This window comes from Maniola hyperantus, chromosome 5, assembly GCF_902806685.2.
Source record: "Maniola hyperantus chromosome 5, iAphHyp1.2, whole genome shotgun sequence".
NCBI classification, from domain to species: Eukaryota; Metazoa; Arthropoda; class Insecta; order Lepidoptera; family Nymphalidae; genus Maniola; species Maniola hyperantus.
This window is the reverse complement of record NC_048540.1, coordinates 12,216,661-12,230,774: the sequence shown is the minus strand read 5'-3', so window position 1 is coordinate 12,230,774 and position 14,114 is coordinate 12,216,661. Positions and strand designations below refer to the sequence as shown.

Sequence of the window (14,114 nt, the reverse complement as noted above, 5' to 3'; positions counted from 1 at the left end):
TTTATTGTTAAGTCATTAACAAAACGGTTCTTATAATATATCCTTAGGTTCCGCAAATATTCAAAAATGAATTGGCTTCATGATCAAACTAAATGAGAGCGGCCACACTCGGGTTGCGTCTGGCAACACCGATTGGTGAGATTTAGAATTTTTCTGGAGTCAACATGTGAAGACGAATTTTTTCGTTCCAGGAAAATCTCACTCCTTTTCGCCCATGGCTTCGCCTGGGAAAATACAATAGTTATAAATTTAGTCATCCTAACGTATTTCAATGTTTCATCAATTATGGTGAGTGAAAAATCAAGTAATGTGGATTCGACAAAATGGCGGTTTGGTTAGAGAAAATCCTAATTTCATGATTTCCCTTTCAGTTCCAGTTATTTTACCTTCCCAAATAAATGAGGATAATGGGTTGTGGGTGGACTCCTGAAAACCATTGGTGGCCAGGAGTTCAATAGGTGAGTTGTGTTTGATCGGGAAAATTCCACGTGTCGAAATTTTCACACAGCACAAATTATAATCTTGTTTTTCTTTGTTGCAGGGTTTCCGTTTGCGTTTCCGTTTTTAGTTTTCGGTTTTCCGTTTTTCGCTTTCGTTTTCCGTATTTATTTCTTTTGCACATTCACGTTGGCAACTTAATTCTATGGATAAGACTTGGTGAAAATCTTTGTAATGAAACATTTCGGTTGTGAAGAATCAAGTTAAATCGAGTTTTGGGAGCTTGGCCGATGCCGTCCAGCTACCTTGCAGTCTTCGCACCTACAAGTAAGCAAATGTTTGTATCCTGGAACAGTTTAGTGAACCTTCTTAGTGTATGTGTACAGTAAGAACCCTGTCTTTACTACTGAGCTTTTATTTTGAAACAATTTTATGAATTTTACTGTGTCAATGTGGCTAATTCCTTTGTACACAATTTCTAAACTAAACTAAAATATCACGTCTAAATCTATTGCTATCCCTTTCATAATGTTGCTTGCGGAAAAGGAAAGCACTAGATTTAGACCTGTTAATTTAGTTTAGTTTAGAGATTGCGTACTAGAGAATCGGCCCCATTGTCTATTCCATGCCAATGGCATCTTAAATTTAAAACATAGATTTTATGTACTATCTACCTAAGGCATTCTAATGTATCTAAATTAAGTCTTGGCATTAAGCTAGAATAACTAAGCATTATTAGCCATCACTATGTATTAAGCGACCCCGGTAAAAGTTACATTAAAAACAATTTTGCCTAACATCTAGCAAATTTCATTTATAACACCTCATATACATTACAAGGGAGTCGACGGCTAGCTTCTATTCTTTACTAGGTAGATAGATCAAGTAAGTAAAATTATTTTTTTTTCCTCTAATCTTTGTAAGGTGGTAGATTATTCCGTATCCGGGTATATTTCTATTCCGCCCAATTTACCACCCTTACACTTGACAAAAAACAAAGAAACTAAAAAATAAATTGTATGCAAAGATAAATAAAATAAATAGATTGTAGAAGCGGTGCTATAGGTACGTTATCATAATGTTTAGTAGCGCAGTTTTTCGCGCGGTTTCAGCTACTCGACCGCTGGTAAATTGATTCGTGCGACATCACCGCGTTTTTACTAGTTACGAATGTTACGATACTTTTAGAAAGAAAGAAAGAAAAAGTGTTTATTTGGTACCACATAAAAATAAATAAATAAAATAACCACTCAAAATGAGATGCGTGATGTGTGGTACCAAAATGGACTCCACTCAGCATTTGCTGCGCCTGTGGTGGGAATACTTTTATTACTGTTGACACAATCATAAGTAATAATTTTAGTTTAAGAAAATAATTATAGTGGCAACACCACGCCACCACCGGGTGTGACGGTGTGACGGGTATGACGTGCGTAAAAACACTCACTAAAAAGAAAATAGTCGGCCATGGTGGAACTAATAATGTGAAGTGCCCAATTATAAAACTTTTAAATAATCCAATTACCAGTTGCAGTTCAGCGAGGAAATAGCGCCAGTGTTTTGGACACAATGCCCATAAATTACCATTTGGAAGGCGTATATTTTTTTTTAGTGATAAGTTTTTTCTGTATGTACCTACTATAATTATAGTTTTCTTTTGTATTTAAATAAATTTTACAACAGAAAAAAAAATTACCAATTACATATGATAGTGAACATAAGCAGGCATCGAAATATAACGATGTAGGCAGGTCATAATGCCTAGAAGGTAGGAGTGCTTTTCTCCTACGTATTACCTTTTCCTTTCATGTTATTCTTTATTTGTATGAACAACTTGCTGCCCCGGCGAACTTCCGAACCATCCTCGTACTTCAAGGAATATTATAAAAAAGAATTAGCGAAATCGGTTCAGCTGTTCTCGAGATTTGCGATCAGCAACACATTTACATATATATATATTTATATATAGAGATCTTCTATTTTTGGAATGCGATTTTATCGAGCTTACAGACACAGAGCGTTTTATTTGCATTTGATGTATATTATGTACCTACAGGCCTGTGCGGTGTACATCGCCAACATTTTCTCACAGAAATAAATATACAAATAGGTTAAGTAGGTGTATTTACTTAAGTAAATTCTAAAAAGGTCAACTTATTTGCAAATCAACTTTACTTTGACGAATGAAATGATGATGAATGAATATATTATATTAATATTATTATTTTCCTTTTTACGGTAATTTATATAGAACTAGCTGATGCCCGCGACTTCGTCCGCGTGGATTTACGTTTTTCAAAATCCCGCGGGAACTCTTTTATTTTCCCGGATAAAAAGTAGCCTATGTATGTAACAAACATACACACACCCACACACACACACACACACATACAATTTCGCCTTTACAATATTAGTCGGGATATTTTTATATTCTAATACTAATACATACTAGTATTTCATAATATTTAATAATATTATTAGGTTCTCTATCTATTTTAATCTATGCAGATTAAAATAATGCAAAAAGCAAATAATTTCTACCTCAATTTAACGAATGATTCAACCTCAAATAAAATGATAATTCTTATTATTCCACTACTTTTGAATTTTAAAAAGAACCTAGGCTAAGTAGTGCTCCCCTTTCTGCTTGAACAACATGTAAAATTAGTCCTAGGAATAAGTACCTATGACATTAGTCTATCGGGCTGGTATTTCAACCGAACCTTTCAGTCAGTAATTTGAATCCCCCATACATCGTTAAGCTATGTAACTCCAGTGCGTAACTTATATCTAACTTACAAGGTAAAGTACCTATTAAGTACGAGTAAATCAAAACACTATTCCACGAGCATTATACTGACATTGCTAAGTAGACGGCTTTGTTACAGTAGCAAAACATAGCAACCATTCTGACGACCATAATATTAATATTTAAGTACGTTTATTTTACATTATAAACAGATTAGGCATTCTTACGGCTCTGACCCAGTGGCGTGCATGTTAACTTTGTAAGTTGGTGGTCCTGGGTTCAACACCTTGCTGAACTTATAACTTCTAAATTGGTTTAAGTATGTGACTAATTCTGTTGTAGGTACAAAATTAAAATGACAGGTCCAAATGTATTGCTAACCTTTTCATCATGTTACATGCAGAAAACGATATCACTAAACTTAAAACTATCAAATTTCGTTTATTTCGAGACAGGAAACTATCAACTTTATCCGCGATTTGTTACCACCAGGGTTGGAAAAACAGTTAAAAAAACAAAACATTTGCTTAAAACATTGCCAACCCTGGCACTCATGCAACTACTAGAAATCAGCTTAACTTACCACCCCAGTTTGTAGCTGTAACGATTGTCGGCTTTTCAGTTTTGTATGTGAATTGTGATCAAAATATTGGTATGGGAGCCTCAACAGAAATAAAAACACGGGTTAGTACCTAACCTATTAAGCTTATTCTTTGTTCTCTGTAGGTATGTATAATGTATATGTTATGTAATGTAATACCTATTATGTATTCTGTTATATGGGTTTCATAAATTCTCATACAAGATGTATGATAGGTTATGTATCGCATGTTAGCGCTATCTATCTTTGACTGCATTATGGTAATTCACAATCTTATGACCTCAGTCAAGCGCACTTGTAATCTAATAAAATATATCGCGTAATTTACATTAAACTGTATCTAAAAATATCACAGTTAGGCATCTGATGCGAAATTATTGTGGTAGGTATATTGAATAATTAATTTGCCTAAAAATATGAATTTTTAGGCAAATTAAATTCTTTTCTTATTTATCTGCATTTTACTTTGATAGGTTAACACAATATTAATAAGTTTTATAACATTACATGTATTATGAGCATAATCTCGGAAAATATTGGATACTTTTGATATATACGATTAAAATTAATGTGATATAGTGTACCTACACTACCTTATGTACCTAAATGTATAGGAAAAGATCGATCTACCTAATTAAAGATGCAGCGCAAATATTTATAGTAACAATTTATTCTACAAAAAGCTTAGCTATCAGTAAATAAACCTACAAAGCTGTACCTACAGCCTGCCTATCAAGTAATTAGTCTTCTGTTACCATTCCTTATATGGGCCTTTCTCTACTAACTGGAAACTTGTCTATTGACAGTTGTCCCAACCCTATTTTTCTAGAAAATTAAAAAAATAATATGTTAAGTCGATAGATAGTTATAATATAAATACATATAAACAAGAAACCATTGTAATTTTTCCTTATTTTTCGAATTATAGGCAATTTTGTAAAAAATGCGGCAGAGGACTGTTTCGCCACCCAGAGGACTGTTTTTTCCACCCCAGAGAACAGTTTATGTCAATGTTAATATGAAGAAAAACACAATATTAATTATTAAATGTAATCAAATAAATTCTCTTCTTTATTGAATACTGTATCACATACAGAAATTAAATACTTCTAATTATCAGGAACAAATTCCGAGTTTAGCTCTCTAAGTAACGAATTAAAATAATTATAATCAAAATTAAGCTTAGGTACTAAGAATCAGCCTTGTTTACTTATCAATGCAGACTTATTTCTCAAAAACAGGTACAGGTATATTAAAATAATAAAATATTCGTTTCCCTTTTAGGGCAATGTCTGGGTTTGGCAACTTCTTTAATACTTGGTCAAAGGACACATCAGAAACATCATTTTCATCGACTCTGAATGTGTGTCCTTTGTCATCACAAATTTTTAAGAAGGTTACTGTTAGTTCGCCTTCTTCCATGTCTATCTTATTGATTACTGCAGCATAACAATATTCAGTGTTTCTTACTAGAAATTTAACCAAGACGTAATCACCGATGGTGTAATTCTGTTGGTTGATTGAACTAGGTCCAGCCAGTGCAGCGTCGTCGTCGGTCTCCATTGTGGAATCCTGTGAGTAGTCCATGTTTTCACTTGCAGAGTCTGTGTAAATATCATCTACGTTAAGTTTTGTCTTGTTTTTGTACTGTAACACTCCTAAATTGAAATGCTGGCACTCGTCTTCACAAGGGCAACTTAAACTTTTCATTATGAGTTTAGCGGCAATTGGAGCTGATTCCAGAGGACTTCTTAATATTTCAGCCTTTACTTGATGTATTTTTAGAGTGCCACTAAAGCTTTTTAAATTAACTGTTTCATTTTGAAGGTCGTCTGTCAATTCTTGGATGGCTTTATCGTTGATTGTGAACAAGGTAATTGCGGAACATCTTCGTTGAATAGCCTCTACAAATGATTCCAAGCTATCAATATCACCTCCTGTAGCGACGACGGCATCAGCGGTCCTCTTGCAGGTTGCTCCAATGCCATCAGGGGCCCCTTTGCCATGGCCACTCTCAGAATAGTTCCACGTAAACTTCTTCACATTAAAAACCTCTTGTTGAAGCCTTGATGCCAGGATGTAAAACATCGTTTTGTTTCTGTATTGAGTTACGGGTCCATCGCTGACGAAGTGGATGCTCTTTATGTTAGGTGTGAGAGTTTTAAAGATTGGCCGCAAATGTGCCCATATAGCAGCTGGTGAATGTGTGAGATTTTTGGAAACGGTACAATAAGACTTGATAGAGTTTTTGGTATACACCACCACAGTATGAAGACTTAGCTGAAGTCTCGACCCTCCAAAATGAAATGCTTGTATTTCTTGACCGTATTTGGAACAATAATTTTCTGAAAAATCCATATGTATGATAGCGTCTTCGCCAGTAAGGTTTTGTTTGTATTTCTTGATAGCATTGTATTGATGGGTAATGTTTCTCTCGTGTTGATAATAGGCTTGCAAATCCTCGTGCAGCTCTTCTATTAGTTCTCGAGGGCGAACCGTGAACGTTTTCTTTAGGTATTTGGTAACTGTTCGAGCATTCTTGGTCGTGGGGTCGTTGTAAGTTTGTTTCTCGGATATCCATTTTTTAAATTCAATAGGCTTGCTGTCATCAAACTCCCTGTAGTCAGGTCAGGATTCTTGTCGATACAGCGTTGGCAGGTTCGTGACAAACATAGCTCGTCATAGCGATTACAACATGTTTTTTCAAGCAGTGCAGTGTGACTATTGTAAGTCAAAATTCTTCGCCTGTGCAATGCTGTCAGTTTCAGATCGATGTTCGCGTGCTTTATGCAGAGGCACGTGTCACGTTCGTTTACATTTGGTGTTATGACCCAGAAAGGACGTAGACGACAAAACGTTGTGTAGCTTATTTTAAAATGTTCAGCTTGAAACTTCTTGTATAAATTTGCGATGCTATCCGATAGATATCTTTTCTGTTTTTTAACCCCTTTTCTGGTCAGGCATTCTCGTTTTCCTGCGCCAAGTCTGCTGTTGTCATCATTTTCATAGAAGGTTTGTACAGTATTTATGCAATCAGATGAAATTTTGTCTTTACGAGTCCGAAGCTTGGGTACTGAAACTGATTGACGCGCTGACTTCTGAATTGTTTTATAAGATATAGCACTATCTTTCACTTCCACCATAACTTTCGCCACCACTTGTACTTGTGTATTAGTTGACCGGACACGACTTTTCCGAATATTTGTTTTTCTTTGCAGGTTTTTAAATTAGCGTAGTTTTCTTTCAGCTGTGCATTCAACACTTCACCGAATAGCGCCTTTTTGACTAGTTCTCTGCGAGTTTCTGGCGAATCACACATTTTGGTAAGTTTAGTGTTAGGTGTGTCTACATTTTCCTTTGTCTTAGCTTTTTCCAAACGTTCTAATCTCTTCCTATACTTCTCTGATTTTTTTTTGTAATACTCGATCTTTTTGTCTTTATCCTTTATAATTTTGTCACGTTTCTTTCTAGCATTACGCTTTCTCGCATTACTTGCATCACTTCGTGGAATGGTCATAGTTAGTATTGATGGAGAGACAGAACTTTGAGGAGGTGAACCCTCGGATTCGGGGGTATTTTGTCGTACAAAATTGTTTGTAATTTCTTTCAAAGCTTTTTTTTTTGCGCGATAGGTAGCACAGTGCTTTCTCCATTCTTTAGTCACAGCTTTGTGTTCACGTCGACTCATATCTTTAACTGGCTTTCTTGTACCTTTGTCCTTCTTTCTCTGGTAGTTTCGTCGTTCTTTTTCCTTCAATTGCTCTCTTTTTACAGGGTCATTTTTTAGCCGTTGATATCTTAATCTTTCTGCAATTCGTTTCTGCTCTTTTATTTCTTTGGTTTTAGGTTTCTTTTTTGGTGGCATTGCGGCAATACTAAAACAATAAAACATACTTTCAATATTTAAAAAAAAACGTACAGGTTTAAAAACACGTATGTTACGTTAACTTTACGTTACTAATTACTATTATTTTATATTCCAAAATCCATAATAATAGAAAACAAAAGACCTGAATTAGCGTGACAATATTGGTAAGAAAGAAAGAGGCTATCGACAAGCAGTAGGTTAGCGCAGACTATAAAGAATATTAATAATAAACACGGACGTCAAATAAAACAGTCCTCTGTCACATTGAACAGTCCTCTGTGTTATAAATTTCCAGAAGACTGTTGCACAGAGGACTGTTATTTTTACGTAAAAAATGTCATACCACGTATCAGTTTAAATATTACTTCATAACACAGAAACAGCTATAAATTATCACACTGAGCAATTATTTTGTTAAATAAATATAATTACAACACATAAAACACCGTAAAATAGACTTACCAGAGGAATGTTCACTCGACACTACAGAAACGTGGCCCCCACACAGACGCGGAGTTGTCACTGCGCAAAATGGCGGCGACTTGTTTAGCATGGCGACCGAGCAAACTTCACACTGTTAACGTTCGGTTTCAAGGGAAATGTAACCACAATAGTGTTTAATATTTTTGTGGCGCGATATATTCAAATTGTTCAGAGGACTGTTCAAAAATGTATGGACAAAATTCGAACACTAGTTTTTAGTACTAAAAAATTATCTAAAATTATAATTGTTTTTTGTTCACATGCATTCAATATTCTTTATGTTTATAGAGTTATAAGATTTTACATTTTTAAACACAACTAATAAAAACCGAACCGAATCATACTCGATCTGGAATTAGGACATAACAGAGGACTGTTTTTAATGGCTTTTAGACCGAATTTATTAAATGATAATGATTCTAAATATTGATTAAGCTTGGCTCCTTAAATAACAGGTTATATATTGTGTGTTTTAATAAATAAAACTATGCATTAATATAGCCAAAGTAAAAAAAATGCTAGGACAATGATTTTCCTGTTAGTAGAGAAAGGCCCATATAAGACAATGGGTATTGATCTAACATTTTATACTTAAGTAGTTCAAGGGAAGATCTTTCTATTTTAAACTGTATCCTTATCACTTACTCATCGTCAGACAAGATCAGAATATTATAAGTAAGTGGTTCAACAACACTATATCATATAAAAACATAGATATGATAAACTATTAACCTTTATAAGATGACAAGAAAATACTATATTAAATAAAAGAAGAAGAAAGAAGAGAAAGATAACTTTGGTGCAACGATTTGTCTTGATATTAAGGTATAGAACGGTTTGATGTTAGATTTCAAAACCAATTCTAGACTTCTCTCTGATAACTTAAAAGACTGCTAGCCTGAGTCCTATAGGTAGTATAATCCACGTTTTTATTGTCTACATATTCCTTTTTAATTTCATGTGGCGATCAATGGGATTTAAGCATTAAAACTTACATTATGTATAGCAAATTACACAAAATATTTTTTGGAAAACTTTGAACCAGGAACACTTACTTATACTTATAAAAACAGATCATATTATTTTGGAGTTACAATAATTGATAAAAAGTTTGAAAGAAATAATAGATTTTAATTTTATTAAGGTCTAAGAGATTCAAGGAAGCTTGCAAAGTTCCACTGGAGCAGATCTTATTGAGTTAGAGTTAATAAAATTTTATTTTTCCTTTTATTAACAGTTATTGGAACCATTTATTTGTCCTGAATATTATGAAATTTATATTGTAAAGAAAACCTCGAATGATTGTCATACAGCTCAAACCATTAGGTCTTAAACTTGCCCAATGGGTAATCGCGCAAGAGAGAAACCAGACCAGCACACTTTCTTTAGAGTTCCCGGAGCCGCTTAATATACCTACGCTGAGGGCGTTTTATTGGGTAAAAATCCCACATAACAACCCGATCTCTTCCTAATGAAATCAGGTATCTTAAGATTTCCCCTTTTAAGAAACTTGAGAGTTTACACTTATTCCTATAGGTGACGTAGCCTTCCACTAAGCAAATATTTTCAGAAATTCCACCTGAGCGACGCTGAGGTGCGACGGTTCAGTTAGTATCAAGTGAATATCCAAATATCCAAAGTAGGTATAATATAATAAGTTAGTATATTCTGTTAGTTTTTGTTTAAGCCACTCAACCTTGCTCTATTCGATAAACCTTTGTACCCATTCATTATGAAAATGTGAATTAATTATATCTAACAATACGCAGAAACACCTACCAAATTTTTGCCCTTCCTACCGAGAAGAACCACCAAGAAACTCGGCAGTTGCCGTTTTCGAAAATTCAATAGGTAAGGTCGGTCAGTACGCAAGAAAGATATTTATTTATTCTTTATACCATAAAAATACAGAACCAGGGATATTTTATGTCACATTATAATCTGATATCATTTTGTTATGCTAAATTAAAATTGACGTCCCAAAAAGAGCGAAGGTGATGGAAGAAGGTATTTTGTTAAATGAACATTTTTATTATGATGGCGACATCATAACAAAATATTCATGAAACCTTGAAATTTAATATCCCTTTTACGATAAACGATAAAAACATAACTTAAAAAACATAACATGCATATTTTGCTACTTTAACGTTTCCATTTTAAGTTTAATTTTTGGTCATATACATATAATTTTCTGAAACCTTAATAACTTAAATAATTATGGTTTACTTTTGTGCAGAATTACATTAAAGTTATTTTAACTATTTAAGTAATTGCACTAAACAGTAGCATGTGATACAAACATTTATGGAGTAATTAAGTAACACGTATTTGTTGAAGTTAATGTACCGTACCTATCTCCTATTTGAAATTTAGAAAGTTAGGAAGATTTTTTATGAATTGAACATAACAAAATTTTAGTGAAAATCTCGGAAGAGTGAAGAGTTTTTATGGAATAATTTGAGCACATGACGCCAATAAATAACTTACTCGTATAATAAACGACGACAGCGGTATACTCCATTTCAGCCGCCGACACTTCAGAAGTTCGATAAGATATTTAAATTGCCTCAAATTCTTCGATATCCAAACTTGGTTCGCAATGCCAAAAACTTCTGCCTTCCTCCATTGAGATGACAAGTTCTTGTTTATCAAAGTTTTCTGGATTTCATTTCCGTCCCCATGGAATTAGGCCATGCGTGTTCCTTTAAGATTGTTATATTGATGCTGCCAGCTAGACATTAATCTTGATAAGTAGATTAAACTGCGGCTCATCTCAAGGTTGATTTTGATAAGCAGAGCATGTAATAGTTGCTGAAACTTCCTTCAATAATGGAGCAACATTATGTATAATAGTAGTACGAGTATGTACAAGTTTTAAGGTTAAACTTTGTACGTTTGCTTTACAATCCAATGTATCGTGGTCCAATAAAACACTGATGTAGCTGCGAATATATTTTTAATAAAATAATTAAAGATCTTTAATATTCCAATTGTCTGTTCAGTTTCCGATATTTTATTTTATCTTTTGTAAGGGAGGTTCATTTACTGATAGGAATTTACCTTGCTTTTTTTAGTTTGTTTTGTAGTTAGATTGTGTAGGCATTTAGCTTATTGGAATATGTCAGTTGCAAACAGCGAATGTCAAAGTCGCATTGCTATTACTATTATCACAGGTAATTTATTCGTAAACAAAAGGCACACTGTAACAACGTAGCTGTTACGTATCAACAACATGTGACAAAAGATGTCATTAGTGACAGAATATCTGTCTGCGATACAGAAATACGCGTACCTATAATCATCGAAAACAGTGATCTTGAATTTTGATCGTTATCCAAATTCACTTGGGCACACTACATTATGTAAACAATATAGACGTTTATTTCGATATTTTATTTATTTTATTGCTGTTTTTATTGTTGTTCGAGTACACGTTTGGAGGGTCAGGTTCGGGATGGAGTAACACAGTGTAGAGGCTGTACGGAGCATGTGTTTACCTGAGGGTTAAGACGGCAGGAGCGAGAGCGGAAACGGCGGCGGTTTGCGGGCGGCTGCGGGCCGCAGTACGCGTGTGGCCGCAATTGCCAACTGAATATGACTGCCGCTGCCACCGCCGCCGTCCGCCGCGCTTTCATCGCCTTGCGCTTATCGGCCGTGCCACCACGATGCCATAGTTGCACTGCTGCGATAACGATTTCAATCTTTTAATTGCTCCCTGTTAAACCAAACGATCTTTTCTATAGGTTATTACTACAGTTGGTTATCACGAGCAGCAATAGTATGCAAGAGGCGGCTTAACAACCACAAGGTCTGACCAGCTGTTTTTCAGTTAAATTTAGGTCACTAAATTTTGTACCTACTACGTGATTTGCTTGCACTTGACGACAATCATGCTCGATGAGCAATGATGATAGGTTGTAGAGCACTTTCCTAGAAGATGCCTATTCACTCATGCTTTGAAGGTATTTAGGCTATATCCACACATTTGTAGCAGTAACGTTGAGCAAAACGTTTCAAGCGCGTAGACCACCAACCAAAGCTGATAGAAATAATTTATCATACCATGAGCAGGATCTTTAGTAAGAAAGGCACTACCACATTTTTTTTATTTGTGTAACTTGATCCTAAAGATGCGGAAAAAATAAGTAGATCAGTTTTTTCTTCCACTTTTAGTAGAGGAGACACTTCAAGACAAGAATGAATAGGCATATTCTAGACGGGTGTGCTCTATCTTCGGCTGTATCATAACTTGCCAACAGATCTGATTGCAGCCAAGTGTAAACCAAGTTACATACGTATCTAAAGCGAAGACTTAAAACTACGACAATTGGGCACTATCTAGATAGTGACTTGGATCACATTTTGTAGAGCGCTTTCTTCAATTCTCGTGCGTTTCGTCTTTTACTTATCACCGAACAAGAGTGATACGCCATGTAATTAATATGAATTCAACATGCCTACGGTGTAATGTCAGTGCTTGATCCTGATTAGTCCAGTCCAGTTATACTGATTGGATTGTTAAATTGGAATTGAAATCCAATAGATATCTACTGGTTTGAAGTGAATACACTGTTCGCATAATATATTGCAGCAGCAATCCAGCACTGGGTGGATCATCAAAATGCCAATGAAACAAAGTGAGTAAACGCGCCATTAAAAACATAACATACAAGATAAAATTGAAAACTAAAACCAGACTACGATCGTCTTAACAAACGCTGAAATAATATAGTAAAACTAGCGTATGTTCGCGACTTCGTCCGCGTGGACTACAAATTTTCAAATCCCTATTTCACCCCCTTAGGAGTTGAATTTTCAAAAATCCTTTCTTAGCGGATGCCTACGTCATAATAGCTATCTGCATGCCAAATTTCAGCCCGATCCGTCCAGTAGTTTGAGCAGTTTGAGCTGTGCGTTGATAGATCAGTCAGTCAGTCAGTCAGTCACCTTTTCCTTTTATATATATAGATTGGGCTTCTGTCGCTTGATATATTTTATTAGTACACTATATTTATATTTGTGAACTCAGTATTTTTTTCCTCTTTCATTTGACATCCCACTCGATACAATAGCAAAAAAAAATTAAATTTTGGATGTAACAGCGAATTAGTTTACACTTCATTCATCAAAATCGACCCAGTAGTTTAGACGCTACAATGGAACACACATAAATACAAACATACATACATAGACTACCAAAATCATAACCCTCCCTTTTTTTTGGCTTCGCCGTAGTCAGGTAAAAATTTAGTGACCAGCATTTTAAGCTGAAGCAGCATTCCTGAGGTAGAAGTAATTTGTCAGTCGACGTGAGCGCTCACCTGTATGCTGTATAATATAAACGAAATATAAATATGTATTTTAGTTCAGCTGGGTACACAATGTCACGTTCATAACAAAGTTTCTTATTTAAAACGAACAGGATTTAAGTGAAACTCTGCCACTATCGCGTATTTGTAGGGTGTTATAAGTTTGATAGTTGGGGCAACTTAAACAAATAAACCTTTCGCTTTTGTTTCAGATATTGTTTTCCTTTATTTAAGTGCCTTAACTGTTTTATTTAAAATACACGCACGTGACTTTCGTGTATCAGCCTTCGTAGAATATTTAGCCCTTGTCTGCAATCTCACCTGGTGGTAAGTGATGATGCAGTCTAAGATGGAAGCGAACTAACCTAACCCCTGCCACGAATCGAACCCGGAACCTCCGACTAATAAGACCACAGCGCCAAGGAGGTCATCAAAACATAAACACAGACAAACAAGTCAGTCTTTAATAAGCTGATAAAGAAATTAAGAACGGTATACTATGAAATAATTCACTACTGATATTTTATTGTCTCATTTAATAAGTCATTAGACTATTGTTAATTAATTCAAAAATATTTATTCAAACTTTGTTTCTAATATTATGCTTGTATAAATTCTAACTTGATTTAGGTAATAGGTCAATGAATTAATTATTAAATAACT

General features: G+C 34.8%; 1 protein-coding gene and 1 long non-coding RNA gene across 9 annotated transcripts in view; one reads left to right on the top strand and one right to left on the bottom strand.

Annotated features, from left to right (window-relative positions):
- dnc (phosphodiesterase dunce) overlaps positions 1-14,114 on the bottom strand; it is a 465,943-nt gene that overhangs the window by 241,024 nt on the left and 210,805 nt on the right. The window contains exon 1 of one of the 8 annotated variants that reach the window (XM_069498732.1): positions 11,640-11,765. The exons of the other annotated variants lie outside the window; for them this stretch is intronic. The gene's annotated coding sequence lies outside the window, so the exon portion shown is untranslated. Of the gene's footprint in view, positions 1-11,639; positions 11,766-14,114 lie in introns of those variants that run through there. 8 annotated transcript variants of the gene reach the window in all.
- On the top strand, positions 6,960-7,503 carry LOC138402332 (uncharacterized). The gene is made up of 2 exons (XR_011236736.1): positions 6,960-7,023; positions 7,089-7,503. It is a non-coding gene; the product is annotated as an uncharacterized lncRNA (long non-coding RNA).